The sequence below is a fragment of the Triturus cristatus genome, chromosome 3_1, assembly GCF_964204655.1.
Source record: "Triturus cristatus chromosome 3_1, aTriCri1.1, whole genome shotgun sequence".
In the NCBI taxonomy this organism is placed as follows: domain Eukaryota; kingdom Metazoa; phylum Chordata; class Amphibia; order Caudata; family Salamandridae; genus Triturus; species Triturus cristatus.
Window position 1 is genome coordinate 390,980,701 of NC_140583.1, and position 22,080 is coordinate 391,002,780.

Genomic DNA, 22,080 nt, shown 5'->3' on the forward strand with positions numbered 1-22,080 from the left:
CTGCTCCCCAAGGTCAGGTCTGTAATGAGGGGCATGAGGGCCACCATGATCTTTTGGCAAGCAAGTTTTTAAGCCCTCCCTGTCACTACCAGTTAATCCCTTGCCTGACCCCAAGATGGCTGCCACAGTGTTCCATAGCACGTCGTGCTACTCCGCTGAGAAAAAAACGGACTTAGACCAGACCTCGAACACATCCCCCATCCGGCCTACCCTACAGGATACCGTTATCTGTGAACCTACCTCTCACCGTGGAGACCTGGCTTTTTGGCCGATACCCGGTAGAGCTACTTGATAGCTATAGAGGAGATGGGCTGTGGACTACCCCTTCGGCCGTCACCTACCCAGCCGGACATTGGGCAGACCTTACTTTGTCTCTTCGTCGTACTCTCCCTCCTACCCCTGTACTCCACCCACTTTCTCCTTTAAGCTCCAGTTATCCCTCCTCTTTGCTCTCTACTTGTTTTCTCATTGAGACCTAGTCGCTTGACTGATGCCCGGTGGAACTACCTGATAGCTATAGAGAAGATGGGCTGTGGACTTCCCCCTCGGCCGTCACCTACCCAGCCGGACTTTGGGCAGACTCTCCTTCGTCTCTCCATCCAACCTATCTCCATCCTTTCTCCCTTCTACACCTTTACCCTAACCCCTTACCCTTCTAAGCTCTACTTATTTCGTTTTCTGATGCTCTTGAAATGTTTTCTTGTAACTGATGTAACTTGTAACTGATGTAATTTTGTGGATCCTTATGCAAAGCGCTCGGATACCTCCAGGTCTAGCCAGCGCTATATAAAACTCAAATAAATAAACACCCCATCTGCCATGCAAAGGCACTCTATCCAGTTCGTCATCAAGACCCAAATTATTTCCATGACCTCTTTGCAGTTTGTAAAATGGGCAGAGAGATACAAAGAAGTGTCCTACAATCCATATTAACAGATCAGTCGCCTCTGGGTCTGCCGCGGCACCTGAAAAACAAAACAAGTGATAGACATGGAAAATAGAAGCCAGGAAAATCAGTACTCCACCACCCCAAAACGCACATAGCAGTGATAGCAATCCGAGGACCACAGTGGGTTTTAAAAGGCCCCTGATCTTCCCCAACCTAAGACAGGGCCTTGCGCAATACTGCCAGTAGATTAAAAGGTGTCACTTGTGTCCCACTGGTGTGGCAGAAAACCTCCCCGCTTGCTGCCCCAGATATTCCTTGAATTCACTCATCCGAAACACAGGGCATAAAATTAGATTTGCAAAAAATCTCTGATCAGTCTTGGACTTGCCTAAATGCAGTTTAACATACCCTGCAGGGCTTGAAACCTCCTCCCACCTTATCCTACGCATGCCCTTACTACCCAGCAACTCCAACACCAAGAAAGCCCCCAAAAACATCCATGACATTAACGTGGAAAAAAAGATCATCTCCTCCCGTCTAGAGCAGATGGCAGACCTGGATTCTAAAATCTTCCCAAACAGATCCCTGCCCCCGCCCTCCCGTATCCTCCATCCCGATTCCCCCGCAGAAGTAGCATAACCCCACTACAGCTTGCCCATGAAAGTGATTCCCACTAATTTGCCCATGATTGTAACACTAGATCTCCCCTTGTCTACCATAGTAAGGATGCACGGGACCATGTCTTCCTCCCTACTCCAGTCTGCCGGCCTCCATTGTGCTCAGTTGCAGATAAACTCCTCTCATGCCTGTGCATAAGAATGCCTGGTAGACCATGCCAAAAACACTACCACCTACTGGAACATCCTTTTTTCTCCTATTGTCCACAACTCCAGTGGCATAGGAATCCTGAACCTGTCCGCATCTTTGGCCAGCCCACAGAACCTCTCCCACTGTGAACGAGACAAAGCATTGCAAAGGCATTGTTCACTCCTGGTACATGTCTGGCTTTAAGCACTACATCATGTTTCAGGATGCCCAAAACAATAACCTTCAGCAATTTGAGGACCTGAGTGTGCCTCGCGGATTGTTGACAATGAAAACTACTGCAATTTTATCAATCCGAAACAAGACCTTATGGTGCGCTAGCTCACGTCCCCACAGTGTCACTGCTAACACCAAGGGAAAGAATTCAAGAAAGGCAGTGCTCCACCCTTTACCTTTCCAGTCAGATGGCCATTCCTCAGCTAACCACCGTCTTCGTCAGTACAAACCAAAACCCTGTCCACCTGCCGCATCAGAGTAAATCTGCACATCCCATTCCCAGTGTTTTGGGGCCCCACCAGGAAATACCATTGAAGTCCTCCAAGAACCTGTGCCACATTCATGAATCTTCCTTCACTCCTGCTGAAAGCCACACATGGTGATGAGGTTGAGACGGACCTGCCAAGGACAAGCTGAGCCGCCTTCAAAAGTCCTGCCTGCACAAGTCCTGCCCACTCTTTGAGTCCGCTCTTAGAGGTGTGGCGCCGCAGCCAGGGCGACTGACTCCAGAATCTGGGGATCACGGTTCGATCCCCGGCACCGGAGGCAGCTTAGCCCAGCACCATGTGACTCTGGGCAGTAGCTTGCTTAATCTTCCCAACGGCCCCCAGTGCCTAGAGACCCTTACGGGTGATTGTTCGCGCTTTACAAATGTGTATTATTATTATTATCTTACTACTCTGCATGCAAAGTTTAGGTGTCCGAGCAAGGCTTGCACCTCTCTGACTGTCACTTAGTCCATAGCCAGCATCGTGTTCAGTAGCAACAGCATATGCACCTTTTTTCCACAGGTAATTGTACTTTCATCACAGTTGAGTCCAATTCAATACCCAGAAACGATAAGCCATGCTGGTCCTGACCGTCTTCTCTGTTACAAAGGAAACCCCCCAGGTCACCCATGAGCTCCTGAAACTGTACCAACTGGCATAGGCAGTCCATTGAACCGGGTTGATGCACGAAAAATAAGTCATACAGGAAGTGCATCACTGTGCACTGACCTGTGGACCATGCATACAGAAAGGCAGCCCTAAATCTGCAGTGAATCAGTCCTGTAGACTGGGATGCAGCTCGATGGCCAGGTATTATTACTTACTTATAATATTTGTTAAGTGCAATGTAGACTTCTTAGCACTGGAATCCACCTACCACCATACTGTGCAAGAGAATGGACCTAATATTTAGCAATGCCTTTAATTTTCAATAGAATCACATAAGCTCTCATTCGCCAAGGCATTCCAAAGTTTCAGGCCAGGACCAAGAACACCTGCCCCTTTTCCTGGCATTAGCGAGCACGCTAACTCTCCCTCTATGCCATCCTCTCTCTCTCTGCTCTGGCCCCTTGTCCTTCTCTTTGCTTTCTATGAACCATACGAGAACAGTGGGTGGAGGATAGCCAAAATAGGCTAATTGTAACACAACCTACACAGCCAAAGTGGGCGTCCCAGTAACAACAAGCGATGCAGAGTGCATGTTAATTGTTATATGTATGTGTTATATTATATGCTATATGTCATGGGTTTTGGGGAGAAAAAACAAAATGTTAATACAATTCTACTGAAATCCCAAAAAAACCTGGGGGACTTGAAGTACAAATGAGTTATTGGACAGAGCTTGTGTGACCACGAGTACCTCCACAGCTCATTTTTTTTAAACGTAGGGCTTGCCCCACAGACAGCATCGTTAGCAATGCACTTGACACTAAAAATGGCCTTGATATCAATGAGGACCCTACAGTTATTGCATGATGAAGAGACTGCTGAACATTATTTAGAGACCTTAGGTAGGAATCTTGATGTTGCACTGTGGATGATCTGGGTGCATGCTAAGGCATCTAATGCAAGTCCAAGATACAACGTGTGACTCAAGCTAAAAGAATGGCCAGTATAGGGATGTGTATGGCACTTTCTCCCCCACAGTCTCTTGTGTAAACAAAATGCTGACTCACTGTGACGAGAGTAAAGTGGGTATGGCATATGTTTCAAAACTCTGTTGTAGCCTGTCCATGCTTTACGCAGTCACATGTAACGGCGCAGTGCAGATGAGTTTGTCGTGTTCCTAGTCATTTCCATTCCTGCTCGTTCTTCAGTGCTTTATGCTTACTCACATCCAAGTCTGGCAGACCAAGGTAATTTTCTTGCAAGTCCCAAAGTATATTTGTAAATCTTAAAATAAGGATGTATGATGACTCTTGGTTTGTTCAAAAATAAATTAAGATCGTTGAATTATCTTTCAAACAAAATGTTGTTCATAGAATAACTTTTCTGAAACAAGGATTTGTTCTTAAAACTATTTTAAGATAGCCTTTGTTCAGATTGCAAATAATATAAATAGTGAGGGAATCCCAGGTACCACACTTTCCCCATATTTAGCTTACACTCTGTTTTTACTGATATTTACTATAACATTCCGGCATAAAGGATGAAACCCCTGAAAACCTGTATCTAGCTTTTCTAAAGTTAAAAAAACACATAAAGGAAATAAAAATGACTTTCACCCTAAATTCAGCTTTCATGTGATCACGGTTTGTCGCATAACTCCTTTTTTTCCCTTCTGATTTCACTGACGTGGTTGCTTAGCCTAAAAGCTGCAGCACAACTTCTTCCTCCTCCCCCAGGACACAAGAGGATAGAGGCCATGTTTCTCTTTTACTAGCCTGCTACATCGTTGCAGTCTCCCCGCATAAGGAGAGAGTCTGCACTGATGTGAGGCGGTCTACAACTGACAGCTGGGATGACTCCTGTCCATGAAACACACCTGCCCTCTTGCCATGAAACCACAGGATTGTCAAGGGCCACCCCTGGTGGACTTGAACACCACCGCCTGCAACCCATATAGACTTGCCAGGAGGGTTTGCGATGCTGCCAGGTATCACTTGAATTACGTAAATGGTTTGTACCTTTAAGAATTGGTTGTACAATTAGTGAAAATAGAAGCATAAAACAATCAGGAAAGGCCGCCATAGTATCATTATTTGAAAATTGTCCACAGTAAAAAGTGCAGATCCTTTAAATTGAGAAATTATTGATTTTAGCCTCTTCGACGGTCATGACGAGCCCAGCTCGTCATGAGGCACAGTGGAGCTGTTCTCATGATGAGCTGGGCTCGTCATAACCGTCGCGGCCCGCCCACGCGCGGTTGATTCCCCGCCTGTGCGGGAGAATCAATCAGTGAGCGGGGTCGTCACGAGCACAGCGCAACCGCCCCCCACCCCCTCTCTCTCCCCCCCCCCTCCCCCCCCCCCCGGCGAGAATTACCACCGCGTGGAAGGGGTTAAATCATTATTTTATGTAATATTCACTTCCGCCTTGATATGTTATTGTTCTTCATTTTATCTTGTCCGGATAACTTTAACCGTGCAATTTTCAGACTTGGGGTCTGATTTTGGGTTGGGTGTTAACAGAAAATCTTGCTTTCTGAAGGAAATTGTAGATTCCAGGAACATTTCATTGGTGGACTTTCCTGAACCCTGCTACCTCTTTGATGAAGGAAATTCTACCAATGGATGTTCCTCTAAGTTTTTAGGTCGCGCCTGGGCAGCACATGCGGTGCTCTGCGAGGCATGCTGTATTCGAGTATGAACTTGAAGCTCTGCCAATCTCCGCCCATATTTTTCATTGGCTTGTGTAAATGCTGGCTTCTGATTCGTTAATAGGCTTGTTAGTCCCTCCTGAATACCGTCTTATCTTCATTTGTAACATCCCATGAAGACTGGCCCTTTTACTTTGGTTATTACACGGAATGTCCTATTTAGTCTGTGAGCACTATTTTCTCTAATGGATTTCTCCTACTGCAGGCACGACATGCTTTACTGCAACATTCAGCGCTCCATGCTCGCTTTCACTCTCTAAGCAGCCAGGGACAATGGCATCAACTTCTTTGAAATGAAATAGGTCTTGCATTTACAAGAGTTTGAGCTATTGGGATTGTAAATGATAATGCCTTTTATTTATGTTTTAATTATCAAAACACATAAATAAAAGGCATTGTCATTTACATTGCCAATAGCTTCAACTCTCGCAAATGCGAGACCTATTGTATCGCAAATGCTTGTTTCACTAGAAATTGGAGAACTCTTCATCTCCACCAAACTCTGCATTAGCCCATTATAGCAAATTATTTGGAGTCAACATTATCACAAAGTCTAGAGTTAGAGATGTATGACACAAATGCATGAATAATTTCTGTAAACTATACATTCTAATCCTGCCTTATACAGTTTGTTCATAATGTCTCCTAGTACCAAACCAGTAAAAAGAAATTGCATTCCACTTCGTGCAGCATTGGGATTTAACCTTTCAGCTGCTCGCCTAGAATGGAATCCCAGACTGTGCGCCTCACTACTTCCATGAGCACGCGTCATTTTGATGAGTTGTGACATATCTGCCTTGCAATTGCTCACCTCTGGTTGAGCGGGCCCAGCGCTGCCATTTTGTCTACAGGCTTGAGGGCGCTTGATCTATGAAACCCTGTAAGTAGCATCTGAGCATCTCTGTGTATGGGCCAAAAATTACATCAACTACACCCTTGAGAGATGACGAATAGGGCACTCTTTCATGGAATATATTGTGTAAGTTTATTATGGACTTGCAGAAGATTTACAGCAGCTTTGTATCTGTGGAAAGATTGCAGTGGCTGATGTTCATTTCATAGGTTTGACATGTCTTGTTTATTAAGAGTTAAACTCTCTGAATTCAATCTAAAAATTAGCAATGTGTCTCAGCTCCAATTAACTACTACTCCGAAATCATGGGCCATATGAACAGACTTTGATTTGGGTGCATTCACTTGAATGAGTGAATATAATTTGCGTTAAGTTCTGCTTAGCCATTTTTGTTAAACATGAGACCTGGTTTTATATTCAGAGGCACATGTTCTGTGTTTGTTTGCAGAGCTGAGAATGACCCCAAACCTAATTGACCCACGTGGCACCATTTCAACCCTATGTTAAAATGCTTATTGATAAAGAGGACTATAACTCCCTAGATGATGCCAGCAATTATGTGCATGTTGTCTGCACTGGGATTGGAGCATGATAGGAAGCTTCTTTGACAGTGGCTGGGCTGCTTCCTGGCTCTGGTTGACCTCACTCCTTTCCAGTCTTTGTTGAACCACCTTCCCGGGCCCGGTCAGTCACCCTGCCTAGTCATCCTTCCTGCTCCTGCCTAGTTGAACCTTCTAGTCATGCCTTGTCCAGTCTCCAGCTCTAGCCTGACCAGCTCTCCTGCTCCAGGTTGATTGTCCTTCCCTTTCTAGCCAGGTCTCCCCTGGCACGCCCACCTGGCCATCGCACAAGTTCTTCCCTGGTTTATCTACCCACTGTGACCTGGTCCACCCTCCCAGTTCTGTCTTATACATCCTTGTGGATCCTCCCATTCTCTAGCCTTGCTGACTATTCTCCTCAGGCTCAGCCAACCTTCTTGCTTTCTCTTAGTTGATACACTCCAGGTTAGCCCCCTCATCTGGCCTGGCTGACATGGCATCACACTCTTGGCAAACTACTGCCACTAGCTGGTCAACTTGTTTACTCCAGGCTGATTGACAATCTTGCTGAAAAATAGACCCTGCTATCCTGATGGAAGTCCTTTGCTGTCCGGCACCATCTTCAAAACCAGCTTCATCATTTAGAAAACTATCAGAACCAGCACCTTGCTTATCTTGCAGAGAAGCTCACAATCTCTGTGGATTTCTGCACACCAGTGGCGGCCGGTAAGTTTTGGAGGGAGGGGGCGGACGGGACACACTCTCACGCATACATACACATAACACTTTAAGCAATGTATTCACACGCACGCACACAAATGCATTTATTCACAACACTCGTCACTAAACATTCATACATACACACATGCACACAAACACATCCATTCGCAACACTCTTCACCAAAAATTCATACTTACAAGCATGCACCAAACAGTTGAAAAAACAAACAAACACCTGCCTGCAGCCAGCTCAGTCTCGGAGGTTCCAGATGGCTTGGGACTGCTGCCTTCCTTCTCAGCCAATGAGGGTAGGCAGCAGTTCCAACATCATCACAGAGTGGGATGGGGTCAGTGAGACTACTGACCCCACCCCACTCTGAGATGGTGTTACTGATTCACACTTGACCCTGGGAGCTTCAGGGCTTAAAACTAAAGCGCCCAGGTGCGAGGCAATCAGTGACGCTACCTCTCATCACTGAGGGGAAGGCCTCGGGGACCTTTGCTAAGCTGAGGATGTCACGCCTACAGGAGCTGTGACTTTCTCAGCCCAGCAAAGCTCAGCTCAGGCAGCCAGGAGCCTGCGCCTAATGGGCATGTCTGGCTCCTGGCTGCTTGAACTGAAAATGAACAGTGTATGTCAGGCTGACCTTTGTGCAGCCTGACACACTGTTCATGAGGGGCACGAAGTGGAGAGGCGTGGCCCCAATGGACAGACTGCTCCTGCTGCACACCCATCCAGGACATTATCAGACTGCAGTCTAAGACGCATAAAAAAAGAAAAAAACATTGAGTCATGCATTTTTGATCTGTGCACCCAGAATCTCAAAACAGTATTCCCATATCCATCAGCACAGCCTCAACACTGCTCCAATTTAGGAAAGAGATGAAGACTCACTTCTTTAAAAACACTATATCGTAATACATTAACCATCCACAACCCAGCTTCCTCTACTCTTTCACTTTATGCTTGTCTTTGAGCATATACAGCACTCCCTCCCTTTTGGCTAGGTTCCCATTATAGAAATACCATATACATACATAAATATATGCTAGTCAACCCTATTTCTGTAATTTAGTCAGTCCTTCTGCTTTGGACCTATTGAAACACTTGTTTTGGTTAACTTGCCTTCACCTCTGTACAGGTTAAACCTAACACACTGGCACCCTTGACTGTTCCTCTTTGGCCTTTCCCACCCTCTCCTCTTATACCCTCCTTCTTAGTCTTAGGCAACACTCACACTATGGCCTAGCCGAGCCTCCCACAAGGAGCAAATATTATCTTTTTGTAAGTTGAGTCAGGCTTTCTGTAATATATGTGATGACTGGGATAACAGCCGACCTGTGAGTTGAACATTGTCGGGAGTCAGAAAATCAGAAGGGCAAGGAGGTACCATTTTTCCACTTTCCCACATTTTTCCACTTCTCCACAGCACCTTTGTGAGATGTAGCCATTGTTGTCTTTGGTTTGTACTTCCTAGATAACAGCAGCAAGATAACTGCGGATTACTGAACCGATTGATGTGAAATTGACAAGGCAGGCAACTGAAAAACTAGCAGTGAGCTTTGGAAAGAGCTTTACTGACACATCTGTCCTCTCAGTTCGGTGAACTGTTTCCTGCATTCAAACCTCAGCATTTGGACAATGCAAGTAGGAGCAGATATCTGCTTATTTACTACCATATTGCATGAGCTCAAAGTATCAGGCAATCTAGATCAATAAATGTAATGTTGTGAAACCCAAGTATTTTTCATAAGTTGTTTAATGTCCACTTTGGGTATTTGAATGGCATCTTTGATGCCAGACACTCTAAGAGACCAACACAGTAACCTATATTGATATTGAGGAAGAAAACCTTTGAGTGATAGGATGCCCCGCTCCCCCAGACCAGTGGCATAACGCAACATAATGAAGGGCCCCTGGGGCTTCCATTTCTTTTCGAAATACATAGGCCTTTAGCTTAATGGAAGCCCAATGAAAGATAGGGACCTCCCTGCTCCACAGGGGCTGCCTGGACATGCGTTATGCCCCTTCCAGAGAGCAGAAAAAAAGATTTGAATAAAAAAAAGATCAGTGTGTGGGACAAGGAACACCTAAAACAAGCATTGGCAGTGCCAATGGATCTGGCTTTAAACAAGAAACATTACAAGAAAATGTCATTAGATGTATATGTATTTGTGTAGCAGCAAAGCACTATAGAATAATATTGGTATAGGTTAAAATGTCAGGTGACAACTGCAGTGCCAAGCCAGACCTAAAAATCCATGTAGGTTAATGACTGCCCCACTCTCATCTGTGCTGCTGCTTGAGAAAAGCAACATAAATTATGTAGTTATCTAAGACACATTAATAGCATTCCAGTGTTGTGTGTGTGTGTGTGCTTCTGTAAGTTAAAGCTTAGGTAGCTGGATAAATAAACAAAATGATCACAGCTCAATGGAGGGCAAGCGCTTTTTTTGTGAAAGCACACAACTTCGCCCAATCAAAACAGGTACTCCTGGCTCCCAACATGTGGGATGAGCCAAACCCCCTCTCTAGTGATGCTCACCTAATTGTCTGGTGATAAAACCGGATTCTTATCTTACCATCTCTTACCACTCTTAAGAATCCTCGGCCGACTGGAACCTTTTTATCTGCTGTGTAGTCAAAGGGGAGAAAACTAATTCATTCAAATAACCGATGAATTCTAATACTGAAGAACTATTAACTCCGAGTTAAGTTAGGAGGCTTATTACAAAGCCAGAAATAAGTGAACATACAAGCACCTCATGACGAGGTTAAGAAAATACAAGGGAGCTAATACAAAGTTTAATCTACGCAGCATTCTAACTCGATGAAGCATAAAGAAGATAAGGAACTCTAAAAAATATCAAACAAAAGATAACTGCTCCATTATCCAAATCGGTCTTCATTGATTAATCTGTCCCTACTCTACCACTAAAGTGACCTCCCTACTTAGCATTTGCCAAGGCAAGATCAGAAAAAGGTGTCCGCTCGTGAAGTCTTCCTAAGAAGTACACTCGCGTTGAAGGGGGTCAGTAGCCAAAGCTACAGCATCATTCTAAGTCTTCTCCCTCTGTATCGATCCCCTACTCCTGCCCTCTAATGCCTCACTGTCTCAACTCCTAACTTTTGCCTCGGGGCACTGTCCCTAATACAAAATGCACAACATGGAAGACACACCTTCGTCACACCTCTTCTGGCTGGACACCTCCTGGAGGTGATTTTCCTCTGAAATCTGTACTTCGTCCAATAACGGTTGAAACGTCCTTGAGTCCCAGGTTCCCTCAGTACCGAAAGTATCTGCTTCTCATTATCTGCATTCCTGAAGACTCTTGTAGCAAATGCTCCTCCATACCCAACTCCTAAAACAAAAGGTTAGTCTTAGCAAAAGAGGACAATGTCCTTGCACCTTAACAGAAGCTTGAGAAACTAAAATCCTTGCACGCACATCATTCTTGCTGACTTTCTAAATGCGAGCCTTCCCAAGGAAAATACATTTCGGGCCTACGATATTCAGCTAACTTAAGAAACTAATAGTCCTTTCATTGCAATACATGAACCTTCGATCAGGCCTTCACACATTATAAATCACACATTAATAACATTGCATCAACAAGCGCTATACTTCATTACATTCAATATATGTGTAATCACGTGCAGACTTTGATAGGTGCACGTTTAAATCTAATGCATTACATTTCACAAAAATTGATTTACTAAGCATTTTACTCTAAGCAGTTACAATTTAAAAGTCATGAACTCTTGCGACTAACACAAATTACATTTCTAACATTACATTCACATTATTCGTTATTACATTTACTCTTCTAATGATCATCTGTTAATACAACATAAGATACATATGTAGGTGCGGACTATATGTGATTATGATGCACCCCTACAATTTTCAAAACCACATGGCGCTCTATCAATGGTGACAGCTGCGCTGTCAAACCAGACCATAAGAAGCAAGTGCTAGTGTACTAATACCTCTTTGCAAGCAAGTCCATAGGCAAGTTTACTGGTTTGTGAACAGAAATGCAATTTATGGCACAACTTATGTTCCAGATTAGGGAGAATCTGAAATGTTCTTTTCACAGGAACTCACAAATCTATGAATAATAATTAGCCAGATTGCTAATTGCAACCAGCTGCGATTGTCTCTGAATGATGGGTATTGGCTTGCTAGAGATAGGAGACCTCCATTTGTGCTTTTGCATTGGGAACTTTTTTTTTTAAGCAGACCATCTCCATTAAAGGAAATGGTGCGGGTTTAAAACGAAGGTTTCCTGTTTGGAAAATAAATGGGGGGAGCAGGTAGTGGTCCTCTAAGGGTCAGCATCTCCTTTGTTAATCAATACCCAACCTAATTTTTGGGTTGGTAATTTCTTCTTCTTTTTTTTTTTTTTTTTTTTTTTTTTTTTGAAAACCTTTATTTCGAAATTCAGGACACAGCTATTCAGCCGACAGCCCGAAGGTTCGGCAGCATTGCAAGTTAGATACAGTGATGTGCCCCCAATACAGTTCAAAGAGTAATGCAAAGGTCCAATTTTAAATAAACACAGAAAAACACACAACAAACCCCAGCAAGGCAGAACATTGAAAGCCCATGGCGAAAGCCCCCAGGGGAGGCCGGACCCCGCTCATCTACTAAGTATAAGACTGTGTGCGGAGGAAGAAGGGGAACAGCAGAGGCCCAGAACGGTTAATAAAACCAAACTGTGCTGGAAAGTAGGTCAGGGGGAAAGCTGTTCCTCGGGAGGTTCCAGTTCCGGGGCAAGACATATTCCCCCCCTGTATTGGTTCCACCGCCCCCAGATGGCATGCCACTGCCGGGGGCGACCTCTAGAGCAGTAGACCGTCTTCTCCCTAAACATGCTCCAATCCATGTTCTCCTTCCACGCGGTCAGTGTAGGGGGTCCCGAGGAGCCCCATAATCGCGCGATATCCCTTTTAGCTACCATGTTACCCAGAGTCACCCATTGGATCTGCGCCTCATCGAGGTCAGTGGGCCCCCAGACGTTCAGGAGGCAGCACCGCGCCTCCGGCTGTACCACAATGCCCGTCACCTCCCCCATAACTGCATGGACTCTCCTCCAGAACTCCACAATGACACCACATTCCCAAATGATGTGCAGGAAAGTACCCACCATACCACATCACCTTCTGCACAGGCCGTCCTCCGAGAATCCCATGTGGACCAGCCTTGGCCCCGTCACATACACCCGGTGCAGTATTTTAAGCTGCACCAGCCTCAGACGCGACGGGATCGCAACCTCCTTAGGCGAAGAAACCGCTGACTGCCAGTCCTCATTATCCAACTCAAGGCCATCCCTGGTCCACTGTTCTCTCAGCCCCAATAGCAAGTCTGCCCGGACGTTTATCAACTTCTTATATATGAGCGAAATCGTGCTCTCGGGCATATGACCATCAAGGACTCGGTCCTCAAGGGGAGAGGACTCCGGCACCTTCTCACCCTCCACGAGGACTGATCGGAGGGCGTGACGCAGCTGGATATACCTAAAATACTCTGAGGGCCCTAGCTCAAACTCAGTCTGCAACTCCTCGAAGGACTTCACCCTCCCCTTATGCAGCACATCTCCCACCTTGGATATACCTATCAGATCCCACTTATCAAAGCCCTTCGTATGCCAGAGTCTTCCCAATCTTTCCGATTCAAACAATGGGGTAGCGAGGGTTAGCCTATCCTTCCAGCCCAGCGAGTCGGTCGCCATCTTCCATACGCGCACCGCCACACCTGTGGGCCCCGTGAGGGACGAGTCTAAGGACCGCGAATACAACGCCCTGTAGTAGTTGCCGCCGCGCAGCAGCCACCTATCCATGGCATACCCAGGGCTAAGGGCAGGACCATAAAACCCATGGTTGATCGCACTCAGCTGCGTGGCCCAATAGTACCGTCGGATGTCCGGGAGCGCAATGCCCCCATCGTACCATGGGAGCGTCAACTTTGAAATAGCTACGCGCGGCCGCCCATCCCACAGCAACGTCCGTTGGAGGCCTTCGACCTCCCGAAAGTATTTGGCCGGTACCCAGTCCAAGGTGTTCTGGAGGGCGTAGAGGAAGCGGGGAAGAGACATCATTTTGAACAGGGCCGCACGCCCAACAAGGGAGAGCGGCAGCCTCCGCCAACCTTCAACATCTCGCCTCAAGCGTGCCAAGGGGGGGAGCAGATTCCTCTCATAGCGCACAGCAGGATCCATGGATATAAAAATCCCCAAATACACGAAGCCCTGCTGGGCAACCTGTATCGAACATGTTCTAGGAATCGGTGGGACCTCGCCACTAAGAACGTACAAGTACGATTTGCCCCAATTAATCACCAGCCCCGAGTTCCTGCCGAACGATGCGAGTACGTCACAGACCACTATAAGTGACTTCTTAGGTGAGGCAAGATACAGCAGGATATCATCGGCATAAAGCGAAATACGGTCCTCGTGATCAGGCGACCACCGAAGGCCCCGTATATCCGGGTGCCAACGTATCCACGCAGCCAGCGGTTCGAGGGCGAGAGCGAACAACAGAGGCGACAGGGGGCAGCCCTGCCGAGTACCCCTACCAAGCTGAAACGGAGTAGATGCCCGACCATTCACCACAACATTCGCTAGTGGCCCCTCGTACAACAACCGAACCCAACTCACAAACCCGCGACCGAAACCAAACTTGGCCAGCACGGCCCATAAATATGCCCACTCCACCGTGTCAAAGGCCATCGTGGCATCAAGAGATGCCACAACAGCCGGTTCACGCAGCGTGTCCGCCCTGGCGATGACGCCATGTAGCCGCCTAAGGTTCAATGCTGTGTTTCGGTGCGGGATAAAGCCAGATTGATCCGGATGGACCAAATCGCCAAGTACCCTAATCAAACGGGTAGCCAGGAGTTTGGCCAGAATTTTCGGCTCAGCGTTGAGGAGTGAAATGGGCCGATAGGAGGCGCATCTATCTCGGGGTTTACCCTCTTTATGTATGACCACGATCGACGCCAGCCGCTGATCCAACGAAAGGATCCCACCCCCCCGCGCCTCCAAAAACATGGCGCGCAGGTGAGGGGCGACCCTATCCGGGAACAATTTGTACAGGTCGATCGGCAGTCCGTTCGGTCCAGAGGCCTTACCCGAGTTCAACGCGCGAATCGCCCCCGCCACCTCGTCAATCGTGATGTCACCATCCAAATCGTCCCTATCTATGTCAGAGAGGCAGGGCAACTCGATATCACGGAGGAAATCAGACGAGTCCTCGGGCGGCCTGTCCGACACAGAGATAAACCCTATGAAAATACTCCGCGAAACACTCCACAATCCCCTCAGGTTCCACGATCGCCTCTCCCCCCTCTCCAATCAACTCTGGCACCACTCTATTAACCCGTTCTTTCCTGTCTAACCACGCCAGGAGTTTCCCTGCCTTATCCCCAACGTCATAAAGGCGGCCCTGTTGTTCCCTGCTGAGGGTCTTGGCGGCGTTCGTCACCAGGTCCCTATACTCCGCCTGCTTCAGGCAAAGCTCATGCAATGAAGACTCCGTAACATCCTCCTCCATATTCCCCTCAAGGGCCGCAATCTCCTCCTCCACTTGCCGCACCTCGCAATCCCTCCGGTTTTTGGCAGCCACCACCAGGGAGAGGGCCTCCCCCCGAAGCACGGTCTTAAAAGCTTCCCACAGCGACACCGCCGAGTCCACGGTTCCCAGATTGTCCTTAAAGTAATTATCTACCTTCTTTACCAGGGCGCTGCGCATCTTGGGGTCTCGGAAATACCATGGGTTGATGGGGGCCACCCTCCCTCCTCCCTCCCGACCTAGATCCAGCCGGATCCACACTGGCGAGTGATCAGAGATACCACGTGCCATGTGCCTCGCCTCGGATATCAACGAGGCATGTGCGGCCAGAGTGAGCAGGTAGTCAATCCTGGAGAGGCTACCATGCGCCCCGGAGTGAAACGTGTATTGACTCTGTGTGGGGTGCCGGAGCCTCCAGCAGTCTATCAGACCAAACGTATCCAGGAAGTCTGGAAGCCATTTCTGAGCCCCCCCTGTGTCCCTGGGCGGGTATCTATCCAACAGTCCGGAACCCACAGCGTTGAAATCCCCTCCCACTACCAGCATTCCCCCCGGGAGAGTCAGCAAAGCCCTGCCCAGTTCAGCAAATGTGGAGGCCTGCAGGGCCGGCGGGACATAAACCGAAACCAAAACCAAAGTCCTTCCTTCCCACCTCCCCGCCACCGCCACAAACCTCCCCCTATCGTCAACAATGGTGGAGTCCACCTCAAAAGGCAACGATGCTCTAACGAGGATGCCCACACCCCTGGACCCAGAAGAGAATCCCGAGTGTGCAATGAATTTATACCCCTTCCTATTCAGGGCATAGCACGTATTGCCTATGAGATGCGTCTCCTGCAGCAGGACAACGTCTGGCATTGAACGTTTCAGAAATTGCAAAACAATCCCCCTCTTGATGCGATCCCCCAAACCATTAACATTCCAGCTTATAACACTCAAGCCTCTACCCCCATCCTCAAACGGAAAGAGGCCCACCCCACACCCGAGGCGCCACCATGGAACAGTCCTGAGGATAATCATCATGCCTTGCAGAAATAAACGCCCCAACAACAAACTCAAAATTCCCATACCTCCCCCCACCCTGCACCCCTGCTGCAGCTTAAAAAGCCCCCCCAACTTGCAGTGTGCCTGTCGCCCTACAAAAACAAAAATCTACAAAAAGTACCCTAAGGGAGGAAAAGAGCACCCCTCGTCCTCCCGCAACCCTCCACAGTTACTGCACTCTGTTCAAATCTTCAAGTATGGTCAAATCAAGTCAGGCCGGCTTTGAGATTTCAGCCCTGTCCATCCCGGCCACTGTCTCCATGCTCGGCTGTATCGTCCCCGGTCCGTCGCCGGGGCAAAGCGTCCAGCCATTCGTCGGCCATAACAGGAGAGTCAAAAAAGAATGTCCGATCTTCATGCACCACCCGTAGTCTGGCGGGGAAAAGCATGGCATACTTCAGGTCCAGTTCCCGAAGTCTCCGCTTCACCCCCAGGAAGCTCTGTCTCTGTCTCTGCACCTGCTGGGTGAAGTCCGGATAAAAATTCACCGACGCATTCTGGAAGGGGACTGGGCCCGTCACCCTCGAAGCTTGCAGGATAGCGTCCCGATCTCGAAAATGAAAGAGCCGGGCGACAATCGGCCGCGGCGGGGCACCCGCCTTGGGCCGTCCGCCCGGCACCCTATGGGCCCTTTCCACCGCAAAAAACTTTCCAAGGCCCTTAGGCTTCAGATGATTGAGGACCAAATCTTCCACAAGCAGGTCCGTCGAAGCCTCATCCGAGGACTCCGGGACCCCGATGACGCGCACGTTGTTGCGCCTGGACCGGCTCTCGAAGTCCTCAGCTTCAGGACCTCATTCTGCAAATCCGCAACATCATCAGTGAGGCCCGTGGTCTTGTGGTCCAGGTCCTTAACGCGTTCGTTTGTCTTGCCCAGGTCCGAGCGGATCAAGTTGACATCCACCAGGATGGCATCCACCTTATGCGCCAGGGCCTCGAATTGCCTCCCCATCGAGGTCTGCATCCCATCAAGCGCGCCCATGACATCCTGCAGGGAGAGCTCCGGTGTCCCAGGCGAGTCCTCCTTCTGGGCATCCGGCGCCTGGCTCGATCCACTCGGCGATGTCTTCAGGAGGGCGTAGCGGTCCATACTGTTGACTTGGGAATACGTTCCCCGCCTGGTGGACTTAGTCTTCAGCCGATCCCCTTCTGCCTTGCCCGACATAATGGACTCCAGGCAGTCCAATGCAGTGAAGACCGTTCCCTCTCAGAGAGAGGAATAAGGAGTGAGCAGGTCCGCCTTGTGCTGCCAGAGTAGCCCGCCGAGCGTCCTTGGGGTTATAAAGCCACCCAGAGCTCTACAGTGTCCGGGCAGACAAAGGGAACGAAATCGAAAGTGAAAGAGCGAGGGCCTCCGTCCGACAGTTCACCCCTCGCCAGGCCGTTGTTGATCAACTAGGAGTCGGGCATCCTGCCAACTCTAGCCCCTGGCATCTCCGGGAGTTAGGCCGCAATCTTTCGCCAGTCATAAATCCGGTTCCCGATGGGCGATCCGACCGCGGGTAGCATCAATCGCCTCCCTGACAACTCAGCAACACGGTGCCATGTATACCAGCAGGATTAGAGACCGGATAGTCGACGGAGGGCGCGAGGGTCTCGGGAGCTCTAAGCTCACGCGGCCATCTTGGTCAAGCGCTAGGCTCCTCCCCCGGGTTGGTAATTTCTTAATGGTTTGAAACCACAATTGTGGCCACAAACCTTCGACACATTTCATTACGGATCACAATTAGGAGGGCACACTCATTTATTCAGTCAGTCAGAAAAGCTTTATTATCGGTTAAAAACCATAAAAGCACATATATACCACACTGGCGCTGCCACAGTTGGAACGAAGGTGAGCTGGAGCCCTTACAGGGAGGGAGCTGGTTCGAAGCTCCGGTTGGCAGCCACAAAGCGGGGCAGGTCCCGCCTTGGACATGTGTCAAACAAGTTGCAATTGGACTGTGACTATGCACCCACTTGGGATAATCATGAGAGCACTACATCACCCATAAGGCCGTGAGGAAGGGCACGCCCACCGGGGCAGGTGATGGAAATTAAAGTCGTGCTCTCAGCTGCACTTCCAGTCATTCAGCAACAAACGCCACTGAAGAAAGGTTTACCCCTGAAACGCGTCTGGCGTAGAAGTATTGAACTTTGCTGTCCCTTGATGGTTCCTGCTGGCAGGCTGTCTACCAATAAATGTGAGCGCAAATTTTCCTTCGTGTGGCTCTACTTCAAATGGGTTTCCTGTGATTGTGGATATATATATATATATATATATATATATATATTCACTGAAAAAACCATAGGTTTCACACATGTTATAGTTAGCGGAAATTTTACTGATAAAAAACCAATGAAATTCCCCCGTTATAGTTAGTGCAGGCAACTATAACTCACGCGACCGCAATCTTCTGCTGATGCTAATACTGTATTTAGACACTTATTTGCCCATGTCTTCTTCCATAAATTTTTAGCTATACATATATTACAAATATATTTTTTTCATAAAGACACATATGTCATCAGCAGAAGATTGCGGTCGCGTGAGTTATAGTTGCCTGCACTAACTATAACGGGGGAATTTCATTGGTTTTTTTATCAGTAAAATTTCCGCTAACTATAACCTGTGTGAAACCTATGGTTTTTTCAGTGAATTTGTACGGTTTTTTAAATGCTAAGTTACTTTACGCCATTCGTGGCGTGCGCGCCCACTTAACGCAGTTCGTTCCGTGCGCGCACGGTGCGCTTCGCGCACCGTGCGCGCACAGTGAGCACGCGGTGCGCTTCGCGCACCGCGCGCCCACTTTACGCAGTTAGTGCCGTGCACGCACGGTGGGCACGCGGTGCGCTATGCGCACCGCGTGCCCACGTTACGCTAGATGGGCCATGTACGCACGATGCGCTTCGCGCACCGTGCGCACATGGGACATATGATGCACTTCGTTTTGAAAGGTAGTATTTAAATTTTTCACACCTCTTATAAGCCATGCACAAATGGTGCCCTTCGGGCACCATTTGCTCACGGGGTGGGGAGAGTGTGGATCATTTTTTTTTTTTTTAAATATTTTTTTACCGTACGCGTACGGTAAGCGTAATCGGCGAAATTAGCGAAAAAATAAAAATTCTGTTTTTGGCCTTGGGGGATCTTTGGGGACTCCCTCAACATGGCTAGGTGTTTTGGAGCTGTCCAAACAGCCCCTTTACATGTTTTTGTGCTTTGTATTTTAATCCACACTCTCAGTGCGAGAGAGAAAATGGCGGCCGCCGCTTCCTGGTTTCGGCCGATTCGAATGTTTACTAAGATCTAAGAGCCAATCAGAATCGCGCTCGCGCACGCCACCGTACGCGTACGGTAAGCGTACAGTAAGCGCACCGTAAGCTGGCTCAGATATATATATTGATTTAAAGGCTATTTTCTCAGAATCTACTGAACAGATTTACACCAAACCTACAAAAGGCACTTCCTTGACCTGAGGACTACCTCTCTGCCAAATTTCTAGTAATTCTGTTCAGCCGTTCGGGCTGTAGCTGTGTCTAAAGGTCCTATGGAAAAATGCATGGGAAAAACGCGTTTTGGGACCCCCCTTTTATCTCAGCCCCCGCTTGACGAATCCCCCCGAGACTTTCAGGGTAGGAGCGGAGCGTAGCGCCCCACCTATTTTGAAAAATTCGCGAGGATTCGTCGACCGGCGCCAAAGTTATTCAAAATAGAATGTTGCGGATTCCCTATGGAAACGTGGTCCTAACTATAACTACCTACTGGCGACCGCCAGTAGGTAATATATATATATATATATATATATATATATATAACAACTAAAATATGGACATGACAATATACAACAAAGTTCCACTTCTGGGGACTCTGGATACAAATAATATTCCTCAAGTAGATTTAAAATACAATATTAAAAACAGTAAAAATCCTATAAAGAAGAGGAAAAAAAAACTATAATTCTGGATCAATCCCTAGGCTGTATACTAGTGGGGGTGCCTTCTAAAATTAAATGATTAAGATAGCACAATTTTAGGCAATTTTATTATTATTTTTGATTTTAGTGCCTCCTGCGCACCACAGAGAAAAAAGATATCTGGAGGTAACAAACACAATCAAAAAGGTGGTATCATATTTTAATATTCTAAATACCTCCCTATCATCCCTGAGACCCCTGGATTTGCATAGTGGGACGATACATTTAGCTCCAGCTCTAGAGTAGAACGGGCAAAAGAGCAAAACGTGCTGGTCCGTCTCTTCAACGCTTTCACAACCAGGACATAAGCTTGAAACATTGGGAACATTAAACCACTTGTTTGTCACAGCCCGCACTGGAAGAGTTCCATGTCTAAATTGGACATACAACTTCTTTGCCAGTGAGGGCTGGATATCGTCCAAGAATTTCTCAAAATAATAATTATCCTTGGCCTCCAAAAATCGATTGGTCAACCTACCCAATGATAGATTTGAAATAGTAAGATCCCACCGATATTGCTTGAGTACGACGACCAACGCCCTTTTAGTAATCAGGGGGCAAGTTTCCTCAGGGAATAGCCACATATATCCCCTACCCAGTGCATAGCAAAGCTGTTTGACATGTTTTAACCAGGGTATTTTACCCGAGCCCCTTATAGTCAGAAAGTCTCTCAAGTCCTCACTATAGCTTTGGAGCTCTGGAGTAGACCAGAGTCTCCTCCAGTATAAGAATGGACGATTAAGGATAACCTCCTGTATCTTGGCCAGACCAATATCTAATCGTAAAGTGATCAGGGGTGTACTCTGGGGAAGTCTCAATAAGCGTCTAATAAAAATATTCTCGGTAGTAGACAAAGAGGTTGCATTAGCATGACCCCATAACTCTACTCCGTAAAGCGCCCTGATCCTTTTCATGATCCTAACTGCGATATGTAATGAGTTGCAAAATGTATTTTGCCACCGCAAACCCTGTGGTTTTGCGACTCGCAGATCTTGCAACGACGACGTGCGACAATACATTGGGCCCCAGATGTTTTTACTGGAATCTTTAAGCTTTGGCAGTAAAACCAGATTGTTTTCCCTGCCATTGTTGGTGGATATTGGCCTCGCCAAAATAAGTGCATGCAAATTAAAACTGTTTATTCTTAAAGCAAATTAATGCAAATTCACTGTGGAATTCGGTACTCCTACAGAAAACTTAGCCCATGCCATGACAGCCAAAATATTTTACAATAGAACTTGTTAAACGGATATGGTGAACGTCTGACGAGCGTTCCATTGTGGGGTTTTTTTTTGGGGGGGGGGGGCTGCGAGCACAAAGTATCAATTGAATTCACGAACCTAGAAAACATCAGGCGGCAACATCAGACATGTTCATCACATGATGGAGGCGGAGGATGTTGGCATTCTCTTTCATGTACGTCTTAATCCAGCCGATAAGTAAAGACCCATGGGAAAGCGCCGCTTCTCTGCATCGCCATGCTGCGCTGGGGAAAGGGCGGGGCCATTTCAAGGCTTGTCTGGGCCTCAGCTGATGTCCGCCAGAGGAGATTATCAGAGACGCAGCGAGTCGTGAACTGCGTTCTGAAAATGATGTAGGCCGATGACGTGAGCACGTAAACGCTGTGAGGTCACAACCGTGCGATTTGTTGCGTCGGAAGGTGAAGGCCCGAAATGGTTTATCTTTCGTGGTCCCTAATCTTCCTAATTTACTATATAAAAAAAATACGTGTAAGTTTGTGGCAGTGTTACTGACTAAAATGCCTGCAAGGCAGAGGCCAAGATTCCTGTCATGACTCAGCGGCTGCAAAGCTCAGTCATCCCGCCCGCCAGTCAGGACATGACATCGGACGGGTTACATATCCCAGGAACGCACCG

At 47.6% G+C, this 22,080-nt stretch overlaps 1 protein-coding gene and 1 long non-coding RNA gene across 4 annotated transcripts in view; one reads left to right on the forward strand and one right to left on the reverse strand.

Moving 5' to 3' along the window:
* Positions 1–22,080, forward strand: part of MYO5A (myosin VA) — an 847,747-nt gene that overhangs the window by 143,120 nt on the left and 682,547 nt on the right. The window lies entirely within an intron of this gene.
* On the reverse strand, positions 884–21,671 carry LOC146860304 (uncharacterized). The gene is made up of 3 exons (XR_014979130.1): positions 21,544–21,671; positions 10,812–10,993; positions 884–965 (listed from the first exon to the last, which is right to left on the reverse strand). It is a non-coding gene; the product is annotated as an uncharacterized LOC146860304 (long non-coding RNA).